The 17,365-nt window shown below is 36.4% G+C and overlaps 1 pseudogene; it reads right to left on the bottom strand.

Annotated features, from left to right (window-relative positions):
* The window catches only part of LOC139186282 (tigger transposable element-derived protein 1-like), a 68,487-nt pseudogene that overhangs the window by 11,466 nt on the left and 39,656 nt on the right, over positions 1-17,365 (bottom strand).

Genomic DNA, 17,365 nt, shown 5'->3' with positions numbered 1-17,365 from the left:
TACTAAGTACAAGTTAGTCTTTCAGAATGACTTGTGAAATAATACACAGATGTAAATGAGGTATTCTAAGAATTTTTTTCATATAAGTACTAAATAATTTTCAAAATTTGAATGACAAAAATATCCTTCAGCTTGATACTTACATTGCCTCAGAGTTTTCAAATATTTACATTGATTATCATTGCACTTTATTATGAATATAAGAAATATTGGACCTAACGTACATTAACTGCAACATAAAACATATGTCCATTCAAGTATAATCCCTGATAACCACTTGTGCATTTATTGCTGTGTTCCTTCCAAATAAGGTAGAAGAGAGAAAGTTCTAAGAGAGAACTACTTAAAAAAGAAATTCTACTGTTCACTACACTTTTTTCCACATTTTTTATTGAATAGAGTCACTTCCAGCATTCTTACCATTGCCTTTTATTGCATAAATAAATATTATTGGAGCTTCCCAGGTGTTTCAGTGGCAAAAAAAAAAAAAAAAAAATCCATCTACCAAAGCAGGAGATGTAAGAGATGTGGATTTGACCCCTGGTTGAGGAAGATCTCCTGGAGAAGGCAATGGAAACCCACTGCAGTATTCTTGCCTGGAAAATCCCATTGACACAGGAACCTGGAGGGCTGCCATCCATGGATTGCTAAGAGTTGTACACAACTGAGCGACTGAGCATACAAACTGTTCTACACGTTTTTATCTTATATGATTTACAAATATATTTCACATATCTTTCTAACATATGAAGAAATATTAAGTAAAACATATACTTACAAGTTTTTGGAATACATGTAATTCTCCAAAACATGATGTATTTATTTTTTCAGCAAAGAGAAAACTATAAGAGTTAGCTGAACAAAAACACCAAAAGTACAACCTGTTTTCAGGGAATTAAAGAAGCACAAAGAAAATGTCATTAATTATCAAAGTCAGTTTGAAATTAGGCTAAAATATGATTTCTAGTCTAAAAAGTAAAAGTCGACAAATTAACTCAAATCTAGAAGCACACCAGAAATGGTTTACCATAAATGCATCTTTATTTTTATATATTTTAATTATACGTATAAGTATATATACATATTTTATTTCTGAAGACAACCCCATTTTTGTCAGATTTGTTCTCAATTTCCAGTAAATTATTCATACATATTCAGACACTAAATATTCCTATTAAAAGAATTTAGGAAATTTCTTGTTAGACATATACCATCATAAGGGTGAAAGAAAGTGTTCATCTGCTGTGTTTGCTTTTTTATCTTATCTGAACCTGTGTTGTTACTGTATTCAAACTGGAAATGAATATCACCAAACTGAGGAAAACAGGACATTTTTGAAGTTTTTGTTTCAGTTTCATAATCTGCCACTTTAAACTGTGACTCAAATCTTTGCTAACCTAGAAGTTAGCATCATTCAAGAACTTTTTCATTTGTTCCAATCTTTTGATTGTCTGTGAACAGCAGAAATGCTTTCATAGATTCTCAGTAGAGTTTGACAAATAAATACGAAATAGCATAAAAATAATGAATACTCTTCATGGCATGTTTGCTTTGTGACAGACACATGCACAGCATGCTCACCTTACACGGATCCCAGATGGATTTCCATCTCCATTTCATATTGGAGAGGGGTTGCTTGACTAGACAAAAGCTACATGATTGGGAAGCACTGTTTAGTCATGAGCCTATGTAAGCCTCAGTTTTTAGCTGGGAAAGATTGAAGGCAGGAGGAGAAAGGGATGATAGAGGATGAGATGGTTGGGTGGCATCACTGACTCAATGGACACGAGTTTGAGCAAACTCCAGGAGATGGTGAAGGACAGGGAGGCCTGGTGTGCTGCAGTCCATGGGGTTGCAGAGAGTTGAACACGGCTTAGTGACTGAACAACAGCTAGGCCCTTATTTCAAGCTGTCAGAACTAGTGCTTGTTCCCAGCAAAACAGAAGTAAGTAATATATAGGCTCTGCTCCCTGTACACCGGGAGTAAGGGAGCAAGTGAGCCATAGAGCATTTGCAAGTTCCCACATCTCACTCAGATTCAGTTTCCTCCATTATTAAGTGAGAGATCATGGCATCTGGTCCCATCACTTCATGGCAAATAGATGGGGAAACAGTGGAAACAATGTCAGACTTTATTTTTTTGGGCTCCAAAATCACTGCAGATGGTGACTGCAGCCATGAAATTAAAAGACGCTTACTCCTTGGAAGGAAAGTTATGACCAACCTAGATAGCATATTGAAAAGCAGAGACATTACTTTGCCAACAAAGGTCCATCTAGTCAAGGCTATGGTTTTTCCAGTGGTCACATATGGATGTGAGAGTTGAACTGTGAAGAAAGCTGAGCACCGAAGAATTGATGCTTTTGAACTGTGGTGTTGGAGAAGACTCTTTAGAGTCCCTTGGACTGCAAGGAGATCCAACCAGTCCATTCTGAAGGAGATCAGCCCTGGGTGTTCTTTGGAAAGAATGATGCTAAAGCTGAAACTCCAGTACTTTGGCCACCTCATGCGAAGAGTTGACTCATTGGAAAAGACTCTGATGCTGGGAGGGATTGGGGGCAGGAGGAGAAGGGGACGATAGAGGATGAGATGGCTGGATGGCATCACCGACTCAAAGGATGTAAGTTTGAGGGAACTCTGGGAGATGGTGATGGACAGGGAGGCCTGGTGTGCTGCTATTCATGGGGTTGCAGAGTCGGATACGACTGAGCGACTGAACTGAACTGAACTGAACTGAACGATACAGCAGCACTGATAGCAGGGCTAAATTAGACAATGATACTCAATGAAACAATGAAACGTCTGCCACATAGTAGGCATTCAACACATTTCAGTTCTCTTTTATTCTGTGAGTCTGTAACATGGAAGAGATTCAGAACAAGAAAGAATTCATATATGGAATTTAGAAATATGGTAATGATAACCTGGTGTACGAGACAGCAAAAGAGACACTGATGTATAGAACAGTCTTATGGACTCTGTGGGAGAGGGAGAGGGTGGGAAGATTTGGGAGAATGGCAATGAAACATGTAAAATATCATGTAGGAAACGAGTTGCCAGTCCAGGTTCGATGCACGATGCTGGATGCTTGGGGCTGGTGCACTGGGACGGCCCAGAGGGATGGTATGGGGAGGGAGGAGGGAGGAGGGTTCGGAGGGGAACACATGTATACCTGTGGCGGATTCATTTTGATATTTGGCAAAACTAATACAATTATGTAAAGTTTAAAAATAAAATAAAATTAGAAAAAAAAAAAAAAGAATTCAGAAGGGGAGTCAATTTTTAAAAATATTTAGTGACTTTGATTTATTACCAAGAGAGTTTCAATTTGAAGAATAACATACTTCACATTTTTAATAAAAAGTCAAAAAAATCACTAGTACACAAAAAAATCACTCTTAAGCAAATTACTTTAATGACTTGTGGTAAATGCGCACTTGAACGTTGGACAATTTGGAGAGTAGCAGAGTGCTTTATTCTTACAAGGATCATTTGTTCTGTATTTGACAAAAACGATGAACATTTCATTCTGCTTTACTTTTAAATGGGTATTATTGTCTCTGTTATTTGACAATGGCCAGGAAATGTCACACCAATCATAAAAGCCCATTCATACTTAACAGGTCAACTACAGAACAGAACGTTCCTTTGACTGATTTATGGTTTGAAAATTCTACATAAACAGTGTTGATATTTCCATTTTTACCAAGTATCAGCACAAGACACTTTACAACTGTTGTTGAAGCAAAACACAACTGTTTGCTGCTATAAAAAACAGTAGCAAGTAAACAAAAATTTTTTTAATGCCTTTACTGAAAATGGGTAGTTATAACAGTAGTGTGTTTTAACCTTTAACTTGTTAAAATTTATGTTCACTAATGATCAAAACATATTATTTGAACGCGAAGTTCTTGAAACCATGGGTTAAAATTTATAACATCTTTTGAGGGGCAATGTTTGCTAGCTATATTCTTATAAGTGTAACTGAAAATTAGCATATGAACTTTGTAAGCACATATCCTAAATGCTCTTTCTTTGTCAGAGCCTTGCTAGAATATTCTCTTAAACTTATTCTAAATATCTTGATGTTGCCTGTTCTCATTTAAATATTAATGTGGTCAGCAAGTGTAATTGCATAGCACCTTTCTTATCAAACTTTTAATTAAGTACTTCAAAAGAGAGACCAACTTTCTAAACATTTTACAGCTGTAATGTTGGTCTACAGTGATGTGAACAGATTTCAGATACCTACAGACAATTTTATGAGAAGAAATTTCTCTAATTCTCTCATGTCTTTGAATTGGTATATGAAGAATTACACCTTTTTCTCTGTGTTGGGCCTGCTCTTTAAGAGTGAGTTTGTGTGTGTGTGTGTGTGTGTGTGTGTGTGTGTGTGTGTGTGTGTGTTTTGCTGATCAGTACAGGAATTCAGGAGGAAATGCATTACCCTTGAGTTCTGGGGAACTTAGATTTATGAGATGTATTTGTGTGCTCAAGCATATCAAGACCTGCATAAAAACCAGTGCATTCCCTGAACTCAAAATCATTTAGTAATCTCTCTTACATCCCATCTCCTTATCAAGGAGAAACGCCCTACAACCATTACTAAAGCTTCAAAAGCCTATCATTTAAAACAAATCTCCAGGCAATCCCTTGCTTTTAATATCAGAGGCTTATTATTGTACTTTACATATAGACACAAATATGGAAATTTGTATTTTCAAAGCTTCATGCTTATGTGCATCTATACAACAGAATCAAAGGATGCTAAACACTTTTGACTTTTTAATTTTAAAGTCGCTCTCTTTATTTATTTATTTATTTGTCTTTTAAAAAATTAGTAAGCTTGACCAACAGGACTGTCAAAGAGAGGGTAAGATTAATAAATGGAAAGGTAGAGCAATAGATTTGGTGGGGGCAAACTGATTAAACTGAGTCGAGCTTAATTCAAAGCAGCAGGAGCAACAGATGCTGTTGCCTTTGTTTATCTTCCCTTGTTGTCAGATGGAAAGGGAGAGATAAATACTAGGAGGGAGGAGAAAGCTGAATTGTATTTCTGCTCCACCTTACCCTGCTGCCACATTTCAACACTCACAGTGGTCTAAACAAAGTCCTTTCTTTGGAGTGGACCATCCAATCCTGGTGACCAGCTCTCTCTTTGAAACTGGGTGGAGGGTGATCAGTAGGATAGAAATCATACATAAACAACATCAATTTATTTTCCCATGAAAAATGAAGCAGTTATATTGTGTTCTTTTATTCTGAGAATCTTAAGGCAACTATGAAGCTATGAATCTCTACACTGGACTATATGTCTTTAAAGGCAAAAATAGACCTTGTTTCACTATACCTTCAGCACCTTTCAGTACCTGGCATACAGTAGACAGTAAATGGCTGTTTAAAGATAAAATCAATCATATTTTTCCAATAGTACTGGAGCATTATTGAGACCTGCTTTTAGCCCACCATGGTTATACCACAAGAAAAGTCTTCTTTTGTATATTTTTTTTGTGGTAACCTTCCTGACATCATGAAACCTAATGAAGTACATTAATTTGTACTGGCATATGTTAGGAAATTTTAGCATTGCAGATACAGTAGTGAAGTGAGGATTAAAAAAAGTCTAATCTCACAGAGATTACATTAAAAGCAATAAAAATAAGTAAGTAAGTAATACATAGACATACCTCAGAACTATTATAGGTTCAGTTCCAGATCACCACAATATAACAGATAATTCAATAAAGTGAGTCACATGAATTTTTCTTTGCCACTGCATATAAGAGTCACATTTAAACTGTAGTATATTGAGAGTGCAACAGCATTGTGTCTAAAAAAAGTAGATACCTTAATTAAAATATACTTTATTGCTAAAAATCACTAACAATCATGTGAACCTTCAGAAAGTTGTAATCTTTTCGCTAATGGAAAGTCTTGTCTCTATGATAATGGCTGCTGATTGCTCAGGGTGGTTGAGAAAGGTTGAAGTGGCTGTGGCAATTTCTTAAAACAAGACAATGAAGTTTGGCACATTGATTGATGTTTCCTTCCATGAATCATGAATCTGAGGCATACATATTTGATAGCAGTTTACATTCATACAAATTCTTTCAAGCTTATCAACCAATTTTATGTAATATATGTAATATTCTGCATCCACTGTTGTCACTTCAAGATTTTTCAGGGCATATTTACCAAGAGTAGTTTCCATCTAAGAAAAGAAACCCTTTTCTTTGCTTATCAGTAAGAAGCAGCTTCTCATCCACCAAAGTTTTATCATTAGATGGCAATAATGCAGTCACATCTTCAGACTCCACTTCTAACTCTTGCTCTCTTGCTATTTGCACCACATCTGCAATTACTTCTTCCACCTGAGTCTTGAACTTTTCAAGGCCACTCGTATAAGCATTGAAATCAACTTCTTCCAAACTCCTGTTAATGTTGACATTTTGATCTCTCTCCATGAGTCACAAATGTTCTTAATGGCATCTAGAATAGTGAATTCTTTCCAAAAAGTTTTCAATTTAATTTGCCCAGATCCATCAGAGGAATCACTATCTATGGCAGCTATAGCCTTACAAAATGTATTTCTTAAATAATAAGACTTGAAAGTCAAAATTACTCTGATCCATTGGCTGCAGAATAAATGTGGGGTTAGCAGGCATGAAAACAACATTAATCTCATTGCTCATCTCCATCAGAGCCTTGGGTGATGAGGTACATTGTCAATAAGCAGTAATCTTTTGAAAGGAATCTTTTTTTTTTTTTCCTGAGCAGTAGTAGTGGGTGGGCTTAAAATATTCAGTAACTATGTTGTAAACAGATGTGCTGTCATCCAAGCTTTGTTGTTCCATTTACAGAGCACAGACAAGATAGATTTAGCATAATTCTTAAGGGCCCTAGGATTTTCAGAATGGAAATGAGCACGGGCTTTGACTTAAAGTCACCATCTGTATTAGCCCTGAATAACAGTGTTAGTTTGGCTTTGAAGCTTTAAAACCAGGCATTGACTTTTTTTTCTGGCTATGAAAGTCTTAATATAAGACTGGTTTGTCTCCATTGAGAATATAAGACTGGTTTATCTCCATTGAAAATCTGTTATTAGTGTAGTCACTTTATTATCTTAGCTACATCTTCTGGATAACTTGCTGCAGCTTCTACATTAGAACCTGCAGCTTTATATTGCACTTTTACATTGTGGAGATCGCTTCTTTCTTTTCACTTCATGAACCAACCTCTGCTAGCTTCAAACTTTTCATCTGCAATGTCCTCACCTCTCTCAGTCTTCATATAATTGAAGAGAGTTGGAGCCTTAATCTGGATCTGGCTTTGATTTAGGGGAATGCCATCAGTTCAGTTTTGTGATCCCATGGACTGCAGCACACTAGGCTTTCCTGTCCATCATCAACTCCCAGAGCTTGCTCAAACTCTTGTTCATTGAGCTGATGATGCCATCCAACCATCTCATCCTCTGTCGTCCTCTTTTCCTCCTGCCTTCACTCTTTCCCAGCATCAGGGTATTTTCCAATGAGTCAGTTATTTGCATCAGATGGCTGTAGTATTGGAGTTTCAGCTTCAGCATCAATCCTTCCAATGAATATTCAGGACTGATTTTATTTATAATTGACTGGCTTCATCTTATATTTCAAGGGACTCTCAAGAGTCTTCTCCAACACCACAGTTCAAAAGCATCATAGGGAATGCCGTGGGTGGTTTGATTTTCTCTCCTGACCATTAAAACTTTGCCTGTATTAGCAATAAGGCTGTTTCACTTCTTTATCTGTTATGTGTTAACTAAAGTACCACTTTTAATTTACTTCAATAACTTTTTTTTTTTTGCATTCATAACTTGGCCAACTATTTGGTAAAACGAGGCCTGAATAAAAAGAGAGAAATGAGGGAAAGATTGGTCAATGAAGAAGTCAGAACACACCGAACATATGCTACTTAATATAAACATCTTGTATGTGCTTGATTTGGGATACCCCAAGCAATTGAATTATAACATCAGAGATCAATGATTACAAATTGTCATAACAAATATAACATTCATTAAAAAGCTTAAAATACTATGAGAATTGCCCAAGCTGTGACCCAAAGACACATGAGTGATTGCTGTTGGAAAAATGGCATTGATAGAATTGTTTGGCATGGGGTTTCCATAAACCTCCAATTTATACCTAAAAAATACAAAATCTAAAAAGTGAAATAAGGCAAAGTACAATAAAATGAGTTATGTCTTAGAGTCTATTTGACTAGAAAACAGAGTCTGCATCAAAGCATAAACACTCATTCTTTATTGAGAAGTATTTAACCAGGGCAGTGACAGTAAGGGGCAAGTTTAGCATGGCAGATAGGATGGCAGCATCCAAGGTGACGTTTAATGGAACTGGCTGATGCTTCAGTCGTGTCCATTTGTTGGTAAGAGTTAACACTGGGCAGAGTTTAGAGAGAGTAGTCGTTGGGAAACAGGAAGGGAGGGCAAGTCTTCTCCCCATCTGCTACTTCTCATTAGCCGAAATTTCTTGCTATGGTTCTGCCCCTGTAGTGTTGGTGGCCGTGGTTAAATCTAATTTATAGTATTTTGGGGTTACCTGGTCCTTTGGAGCAGATGCTGGAGAAACCAGCTCCCCAGTCTCATAATATGAAGCTTCTTTGGGGTTTGGTAGTATTGGTTGGGCCTCTATGGGTCACACTGGGTGACCTAAGTGGCATTATAAGCACTTTATAAGTATAGTGTTTGGCCAAGCACTGGGCATGTAACTCAAACCAGTCTGATTCATTCCCTGAGGATGTTATTCTAACCTGAGAAGTAGAAATCTCAGTTATGAACTCTGTGAGGGTTGATGATATAATCCTTAGTTTACGGTCCTCTCTTTCTTTGGAGAAAATCATATGCAGCTAAAAAAAAAAAAAAAAAGGGGGGGAGAAGAATAAGCCACAATAAGACCATTGAGTGGGGAGATTTAAATGGCGTTGTGTCTTTGGTGTCTTTCCTTTGAGGTGGTAGATGACTCCTGGTTCCCACAGCTTTTCTATTTGATTCAGTCAGCTATCCCAAATCTTTACTAGATCACTTTTTTAAAGCTGCTTTGAGTTGGGATTATGTCATTTGAACTGAAATAAATCCTACCTACTGCAGCATGTATTATTTTCTTCAGTTTTCAGAAAAGAAAGTGAAAACATTAAGCCATTTCCTGAGCATCATTAATTTAGTTGTTATTTTGACTAAATTATACAGTCACTCTAGAATGTGCACCATTGATGGCAATCAGTTGTTACATATTTCCTGAGAATTACAACAGAGGAAAAGTACATAAGGGCACTAAATTATATTGAATATAAATTAATCTGACAGGTGATACAAAAAGTAGTATCCCATATTCCAGAGTTTCAAGCTAATCATTATAAATGCAAATATAAATTGTATACAACTCTAGACAGTTTTAGGAATTTGTAATATGTATTTTGTATTAGTCTGCTCTTCATTTCTACCATATAGTAAGAATGGGAGCTAATGTTTACTCTGGTCTAACATAGACAAGACATTGTACTTACATACATTATCTCACTAATGACATTTATTCCTCCCAACAACTCTGTTATCTCTCTTCTCCAAATGTATAAACTGGACCTCACAATGGATAAGTAATTTCCTATCCAGTTGCAAGTATTTGAAGATGATGGGGCTAGGTTATCATTATGTCTGATGCTGGAAGCTTTAACTAATACACCACAAAACTAAACAATAATAACTAAATAAACAAACAAAAAAACTAAACAATAATCTAACCCACATATGCTATTGTGGGTTTTGGATAATTGGTAATTTTAGAAAAGTCAGCGTATTTCTGGTAATAAATCAAATGTGCATATGCTCAGTTGCTTCAGTCATGTCCAACTCTTTGTGACCCTAGGGACCATAGTTTGCCAGGCTCCTCTGTCCATGGGATTTTCCAGGCAAGAATACTGGAGTGGGTTGCCATGTCTTCTTTCAGGGGATCTTCCTGACCCAGGGAGCAAAACTGCGTTGCCTCTGTCTCCTGCATAGCAGATGGATTCTTTACCCACTGAGCCACCTGGGAAGCCAAATAAATCAAATATATAGTTCCAAAGTGAACATGGCATATACCAAATATTTCTTTTATAGACACTAACCGAAATGCAAACTTGGGATAAACTTCTTAATAGCAAGTGTGCCCTACTACTACTACTACTACTACTAAGTTGCTTCAGTCGTGTCCGACTCTGAGCGACCCCATGGACTGCAGCCTACCAGGCTTCTCCATCCATGGGATTCTCCAGGCAAGAACACTGGAATGGGTTGCCATTTCCTTCTCCAATGCATGAAAGTGGAAAGTGAAAGTGAAGTTGCTCAGTCATGTCGGACTCTGAGCGACCCCATGGACTGCAGCCTACCAGGCTCCTTCATCCATGGGATTTTCCAGGCAACAGTACTGGAGTGGGGTGCCATTGCCTTCTCCCATAGTTTTGCACAAAAGCATTCTAAAAACTAAATATTTCCAATTTTGTTTTAAAATACTTTTCTTAAATGTATGTAAGTCATTTGCAATATATTATTGTTAAAAAGAAAAAAAAATAAAAGAAACTGGAATTTGAAGCATATATCAGTGCAAAGCTAATGCATTAACATATACCAGAAGTTCTCTTTTCTTTTCAGAGCATCTAATTACTCTAAATATATTAGTACATATATTAGCATAATTGTTTCACATATTGTAAAGTGCTCTTAAATACTCATAGAAAAGATGTATATACTATTCTATATCATTTAACCCACTGAATATTTTAAATTGTTAAACAAGAACTTAAAAGAAAACGTAAGAGTATATATGTATATGTGTATATATATATATATATATATATATACACACACACACACGCAAACACATATATTCAGGTGTTAAAATGCATCACCTCAGATAATTTGAATATGTAGATTAGCCTTGATAAACACTGACAGTGTTTTCTATACTTAACTTCCTTTTTTCAGATGTTTTTAACTCATCCATCTCCTTAAAAATCCCATAGAACATTTAAGTCAAATCTAAAAATATAGGACAGAATCAAACATGAAAGGAGAATAGCTATATCTAAGACAGTGAAAGTATTAGTGGCTCAGTCATGTCCAGCTCATTGTGACCCCATGAACTATAGCCCACCAGGTTCCTCTGTCCATGGAATTCTCCAGGCAAGAGTACTGCAGTGGGTTGCCATTTCCTTCTTCAGGGGATCTTCCTGATCCAGGGATCCAACCTGAGTCTCCTGCATTGCAGGTGGATTCATTACCATCTGAGCCACCAGGGAAGCCCCAGCAGTATTTAACATACAGCCAAAAAACCAAGTTTACCTTCAAATATATAGACAAATGTGAAGAATAAAAGAGGAAGAAACAGCCATACATATTAATGATACCAACATCTAATTACAACCTATTCTCTCATACTAATTTAATCAACAAATTGGTAGAGAAAATAATGTCACACTCAGGAATGTTTAATATTTATAGACAAATTCAGTATATTTTATCAAACATAATCAGATTTAACAGTTTAATACTTTATCAGAGAAAATATGAGAGATTTGTAGAAATTACAAGTAACAGAAATAAACTGAAAAGTATTAAAGAACATTATAGAACAAATTGTGTCAACTGATCTTTATGCCCCCAAATATAAGAAAATGCTAATGAAGCCTATTTAAGATAGACATAAATGCAAAAATATGTGCATGTTTATGTTTGCATGTTTACCTTTTGGGACATGAAATCTTTAAAAATGATTGAGTTTGTATTTTAATGTGTTCAAATTCATTATTAATTCATTGTTAAATTCATCATTAGTGTTATTTGTCAAATATTTCCAGCCTTGCACTTTCCATATATAAGGTAAGATTGCACTTTCTATGTGCACTGACTTTGGATTTGGAGGAGCAGTAGAAGAAGGGTGTGCATGTGATTATCAAGTCAAATCAGTGGTGAAGAGGACAGAGCATGTAATGGCTGGGAAAAAAACCTGTCAGAGCTTTCTTCCCCTCTGCCTAGGAGTCTAGCAGTTTACAAGAATGGAGTTACATTTTGGGGGATAAAACTGTTAGGTCAAGTCCAAGTCACAGATTGAAGAGATGTGAAGTAGAACCCTGAGTGAACCTCAATGGGCATGTTTATTGAGTAAGAAGCATTTTCATTGTAATATGTTACTAAGATTTTAGAACTTCTTCTTAATGCAGTATATATGAATCTACCCTGATTGATAGAGAACCACTATATTTCTTCTTTTTAAATAGAGTAATAATTTATTTGGCAACATCCTAGTGATTAAAAAAGTCAGAGAAATGTGCACAAGCCACCAGATCAAACTCACCCACCAGGGGTCAGACACAAGAAGCAAAAAGACACCTGCAGGATATAGAAGGGTGACCTTAAAGACAGAAAGAGAAAATGAGAAGGTGGAAAAATAGGTTTCAAAAGAAGAAGATAAAAACTCAGAACGACTAAATGTAGTGGAGATAGGCAATCTACCTGAAAAATAAAAAATAACTCAGAGTAACTCTAGTAAAGATGAACCAACATCTCAAAAAAAGAATGGAGGCACAGGCAGAGATGATCCAAGAAATGTTCCACAAAGACTTAGATGGTTTAAAGAACAAACAAAAAGATGAGAAATAGAAAAACTGAAAACCAAACTATACTAGAAGGGATCAATAGCAGTATAAATGAGGCAGAAGAGCAGATGACTGAGCCGGAAGGCGCAATGGTGGAGATCACGGTTATGGCACAGAATAAAGGAGAAAGGATGAAAAGAAAGGACAGTCTCAGAGAACTGTGAGACAACATTAAGTGCATCAATATTTTAGCGGTTCCTAAAAGGAAGAGAAAGAGAAAGATAAAGGGCCTGAGAAAATATTTGAAGATATTATAGCCTAATACTTCCCTAAAATGAGAAAGAAAGTTCTCTCACCCAAGTCCAGGAAGCACAGAGAGCCCTATGAATGATGAGCCCAAGGAGGAACACCTCAAGATGTGTATTATTTAAACTGACAAAAATTAAAGACAAAGCAAAAATATTAAAAACAACAGGAAGAAAGCAACAAATAATATACAAGGGAATCCACATAAGCTTATCAGCTGATTTGTCGGCAGAAACTGCAGTCCAGAAGGGGATGGCATGACCTATTTCAAGTGATTAAAAGGAAAAACCTATGTATGGTCAAGAATACCCTACCCAGCAAGGCTCTCATTTATTTCCTCCAGTGAAAGTTGCTCAGTCTTGTCCGATTCTTTGTGACCCCATGGACTTCTCCAGGCCAGAATACTAGAGTGAGTAACCTTTCCCTTCTCCAGGGTATCTTGCCAACCCAGGGATTGAACCCCAGTCTCCTGCATTGCAGGCAGATTCTTTACCAGCTGAGCCATAAGGGAAGCCCCATTTAATTCCTAGTAGCACTTTAAACACCATAAGATTGTTTCTAAAGTTCTAGCTCAGATTTATACAAGTAAACAATAAATTACATTGTTAAGCTCCCTGAAGAAATGAAGCCAAGAATGTACCTTGTACTGAGACACAAATAAATGGCTGTACCTCAGTGATCTTGGGCTACTTCAGAATATATCTCTAATGTTAAAGGGCCTGACAGATAGGACACTAAAACATGTCAACCTTTAAGAAACCAATGAGCATTTAGTTTTCATAGAATCAGAATTTAAACATAAATTTCTTAACAAAAACACTCATCAGGTTAATTGTTTATATAGCTCATGGCAAGCATAAGACAGGTAAATGTAAAGAGGGCTTTCATAACAAAAATGACAACTGAAGGAGCCACTAGAAATTGAGATGTCAGAAAAGGCTTCCCCAAATGGGAGTTGTATGGGGTGAAAATGGAATTTGAAAACAGCCAACTTGGATTTTGATCTCCAACTCTGAACTGGGAAACTGATTTAATTATGAAATCCCCAGAAGTGGTCTGGACCCCATTCTCTGAACCTTGCCTTCTGTATGACATATGTCTCTCCTTTGTGACCTTAAATTTGTTCCTCTGTTGTATTATTCAGGATTAAATTAGACTTTGTCACTTATAAATACAATTCCTCCATTTCTTTTCTTTCTTTCTTTTTTTTTGTCTTTATCCCTAACAACTTTTCTTCTTTACAAACTTGATGTGTTGCCCCTTCCAATCACTGATCACTCACTTTTTTGATCCCAAATTTTCCAAACCTGAGCTATCTCTCTTCACCGAATACTCAATCCAAACTGCCTTTGCCTCCATGATACTAAATCAAGAAGATGATGTTAATAATCTTCTTAGTCATCTTTCAACAGTATTTGACAACATTATCACTTGCTCCCTTTCCAAGCAAAGCATTCTTTGCCTTCATTTTTTTTTTTGACATGGTAGCTTAAGGGTTTCTCTGTAAGGGGCTTCAGGACAGAAATATGATTGTTAAAAAACTGATAGGGAATATGCATTGTAGCTGGATTTGGATGACAATTTCCCACTATTGAGGATTAAATTTCTATATAAAAAACAAGGTGGGAACACTGCAGCAATTGGGATGTGGACATTGCACTGCCAGAGCTTCCATGATCCCAACATTCCTTATTTTTTTTTTTTTTTCTGCCTCTCTGATCACTTATTGCATGTCCTTTCCAGGCTCCTCTTTATTCAGTTCAGTTCAGTTCAGTTCAGTCGCTCAGTCGTGTCCCACTCTTTGTGACCCCATGAACCACAGCACACCAGGCCTTCCTGCCCATCACCAACTCCAAGAGTTTACCCAAACTCATGTCCATTGTATCAGTGATGCCATCCAGCCATCTCATCCTCTGTCGTCCCCTTCTCCTCCTGCCCTCAATCTTTCCCAGCATCAGGGTCTTTTCAAATGAGTCACGTCTTTATTACTTGTACCTTAAAGCTGGTTTTCATCAAGACTCTTCCTAAGCCCCTTGGCCCTTATACATTTGTTCTCCAATCCAGTTCCATGAGACTTTTAACTGAAATGCAAGTAAATGAAACCTATTCAAGTTATTTTAGGATTCTCTAGAGAGATGCAAAGATATCAAATGAACACTAGGACAGGAATTGTTCTGTTCTCCTAAGGGCTGGAGCTAGGAAAGAGTACCATGGAATGCCTACTAGATTTCCTGAATTTACACACAATATTTCTAGTTACCAACTCAGAATGGATGGCTGCTATGAGTCCCAACTTCATTCCCCAGGAGGGAATTTCATCACATACACAGCTTCCTCCACTTATTAAAATCAATTTGCTCTGATATTAAAAATGCCTTCCTTTTCCTAATCTTAGGGCTTCCCTGGTAGCTCAGCTAGTAAAGAATCCTCCTGCAATGCAGGAGACCCCGGTCCCGGAAGATCTGCTGGAGAAGTGATAGGCTACCCACTCCAGTATTCTTGGGTTTCCCTGGTGGCTCAAGTTGGTAAAGAATCCACCATCAGTGCTAAGAGCTGGGTTTGATCCCTGGGTTGAGAAGATCCCCTGAGAAGGGAAAGTCTACCCACTCCAGTATTCTGGCCTGGAGAATCCCGCGAACACTGTATAGCCCATGTGTTCTCAACGAGTCGGACACAGCTGAGAGACTTTCACTTTTCCTAATCTTAATATACTTGAGGTGCTTCCCAATAAAATTTCTTTCAGAATTTATAACCTTAGATATTTCATTCTGAAGATTAACCTCTCACCACTTTTGTCCTTCTACAAAGGAAAAAAAAAAAAAATGCATACAGTATCAGTGCCGAAAAACTAAGCTCAGCTAGTTCAGTTCCTGGTTTAATAAGAAATTTCAATCAAGAAAAGTGTTTCTTTTTTTTTTTTTTTCCCTTTTCAGGCAGTTGGACCAAGTTAAAGGCAGATAAACACTATAAGCTAGTTTCTCCAAGTTCAGTTCATTGCTACAGTTGCTCCACTAAGAAGTGGTCCCTCTGCTACTACAATTTAATAAAGATAGAAAAGATTGAATTTCCTTACTTCACCCAAGACAATTAATCAGTTGGCAAATTAAAGTCAGCTGTGGCTTGAAACCTTTGGTCACAGTTTGGACTTACTACCATCAGTTATATTATTGACAAAAAAAAATCAGATTTATAGATAGCAGCAGGACATTCAGACACTTTTGAAAATGAATATGATTCTTCACATTATTTTCTTCAGGTTGCCTGCTGTGGACTTACCTTCACACATTATTACTGAAAAAAAAATAGTATAAGTCTTGCAATTGTAACTTCAATTGCATTGGAATTCTAACAATTTAATTTTATAGTTATAATATTGCAGACTCTGCTTTGTCAAGGAAAGATTCCTTGTCTTAAATATCAAATGAATACTTTTCAGTTCTCTTATAAATAGATACATCCATCTTAAGTTAATTGGAAAAGCAAAAACAAAGACACAAACATTAATATTATACTTTTTATCCTTAAGATACCTAGGTTTAACTTCTTGCTACTATTATGGTTTTGTAGAACTTTGAAATTTTGTGCTTGAAGACTATTTTTATTTTTTTCTGACTTGGTACCTAGTGACTCCACAGTAGCTGTCATACGGGATTTGGTAACACTTGAAATTTAATGACACTATTACACTTAAAATGCTTTTGTAACAAGTATACTGGTATTATATATATATTTTTTAATTACTAAATGAATTTGAACAGAAATCAGTACTCTCATGCTTATGAATTACATGATTATATCTTTGCTCTTAAATCTCAATAATTGAAATATACATCAATGGTACACCAAAATCTTCTGGAATTAGTCAGCAATAAGGGAGCTTTTGAACATGAAACCTTTCTATCTGTAAGTTCACTGGACATGTTGATCCCCTTTTCTACCCTCTCATGGCATACTGCTGCTAGAAAATTTAACTAAAGGGCTCATCAAGCAAAAAGAGAGTGAGAAACTAGAACCTAGGGGAGGAAATTTCTATTTCAGTATCCTGGATTCTGAAATAAATTATGCTGACTGTTCCAGTCATTGACCACTTCCTTATTTATGGACTTACTCAGATGTCTATTATATGATTAAATACATATCTATGTATTTTTTGAAAAAACAATCTCATCACCTTTTATAAAAAGAAGTGTGGGTTATATAATTGAACATTTAAAATGCTTTCTGATAGTGAGCAGGAGCCATTTTTTGATCACTTGTTCATCAAATTTCATGAAAGCATGAATATTCCTAGGTGCACACAGCATGACAAAATAAAATCAGACACAGTATGCTTGTACTTCTATATGTTAATTTATAAAGAATACAGTCCACCACTGTTCAGGACATTCAAATCAATTAAGTTGTTTAAGTATAAGGTTCACACAGAAGTAGATTA

Source organism: Bos indicus, chromosome 12 (assembly GCF_029378745.1).
Source record: "Bos indicus isolate NIAB-ARS_2022 breed Sahiwal x Tharparkar chromosome 12, NIAB-ARS_B.indTharparkar_mat_pri_1.0, whole genome shotgun sequence".
NCBI lineage: Eukaryota > Metazoa > Chordata > Mammalia > Artiodactyla > Bovidae > Bos > Bos indicus.
Note: the sequence above shows the minus strand (reverse complement) of the source record. Positions and strands in the feature narration are given on the sequence as shown.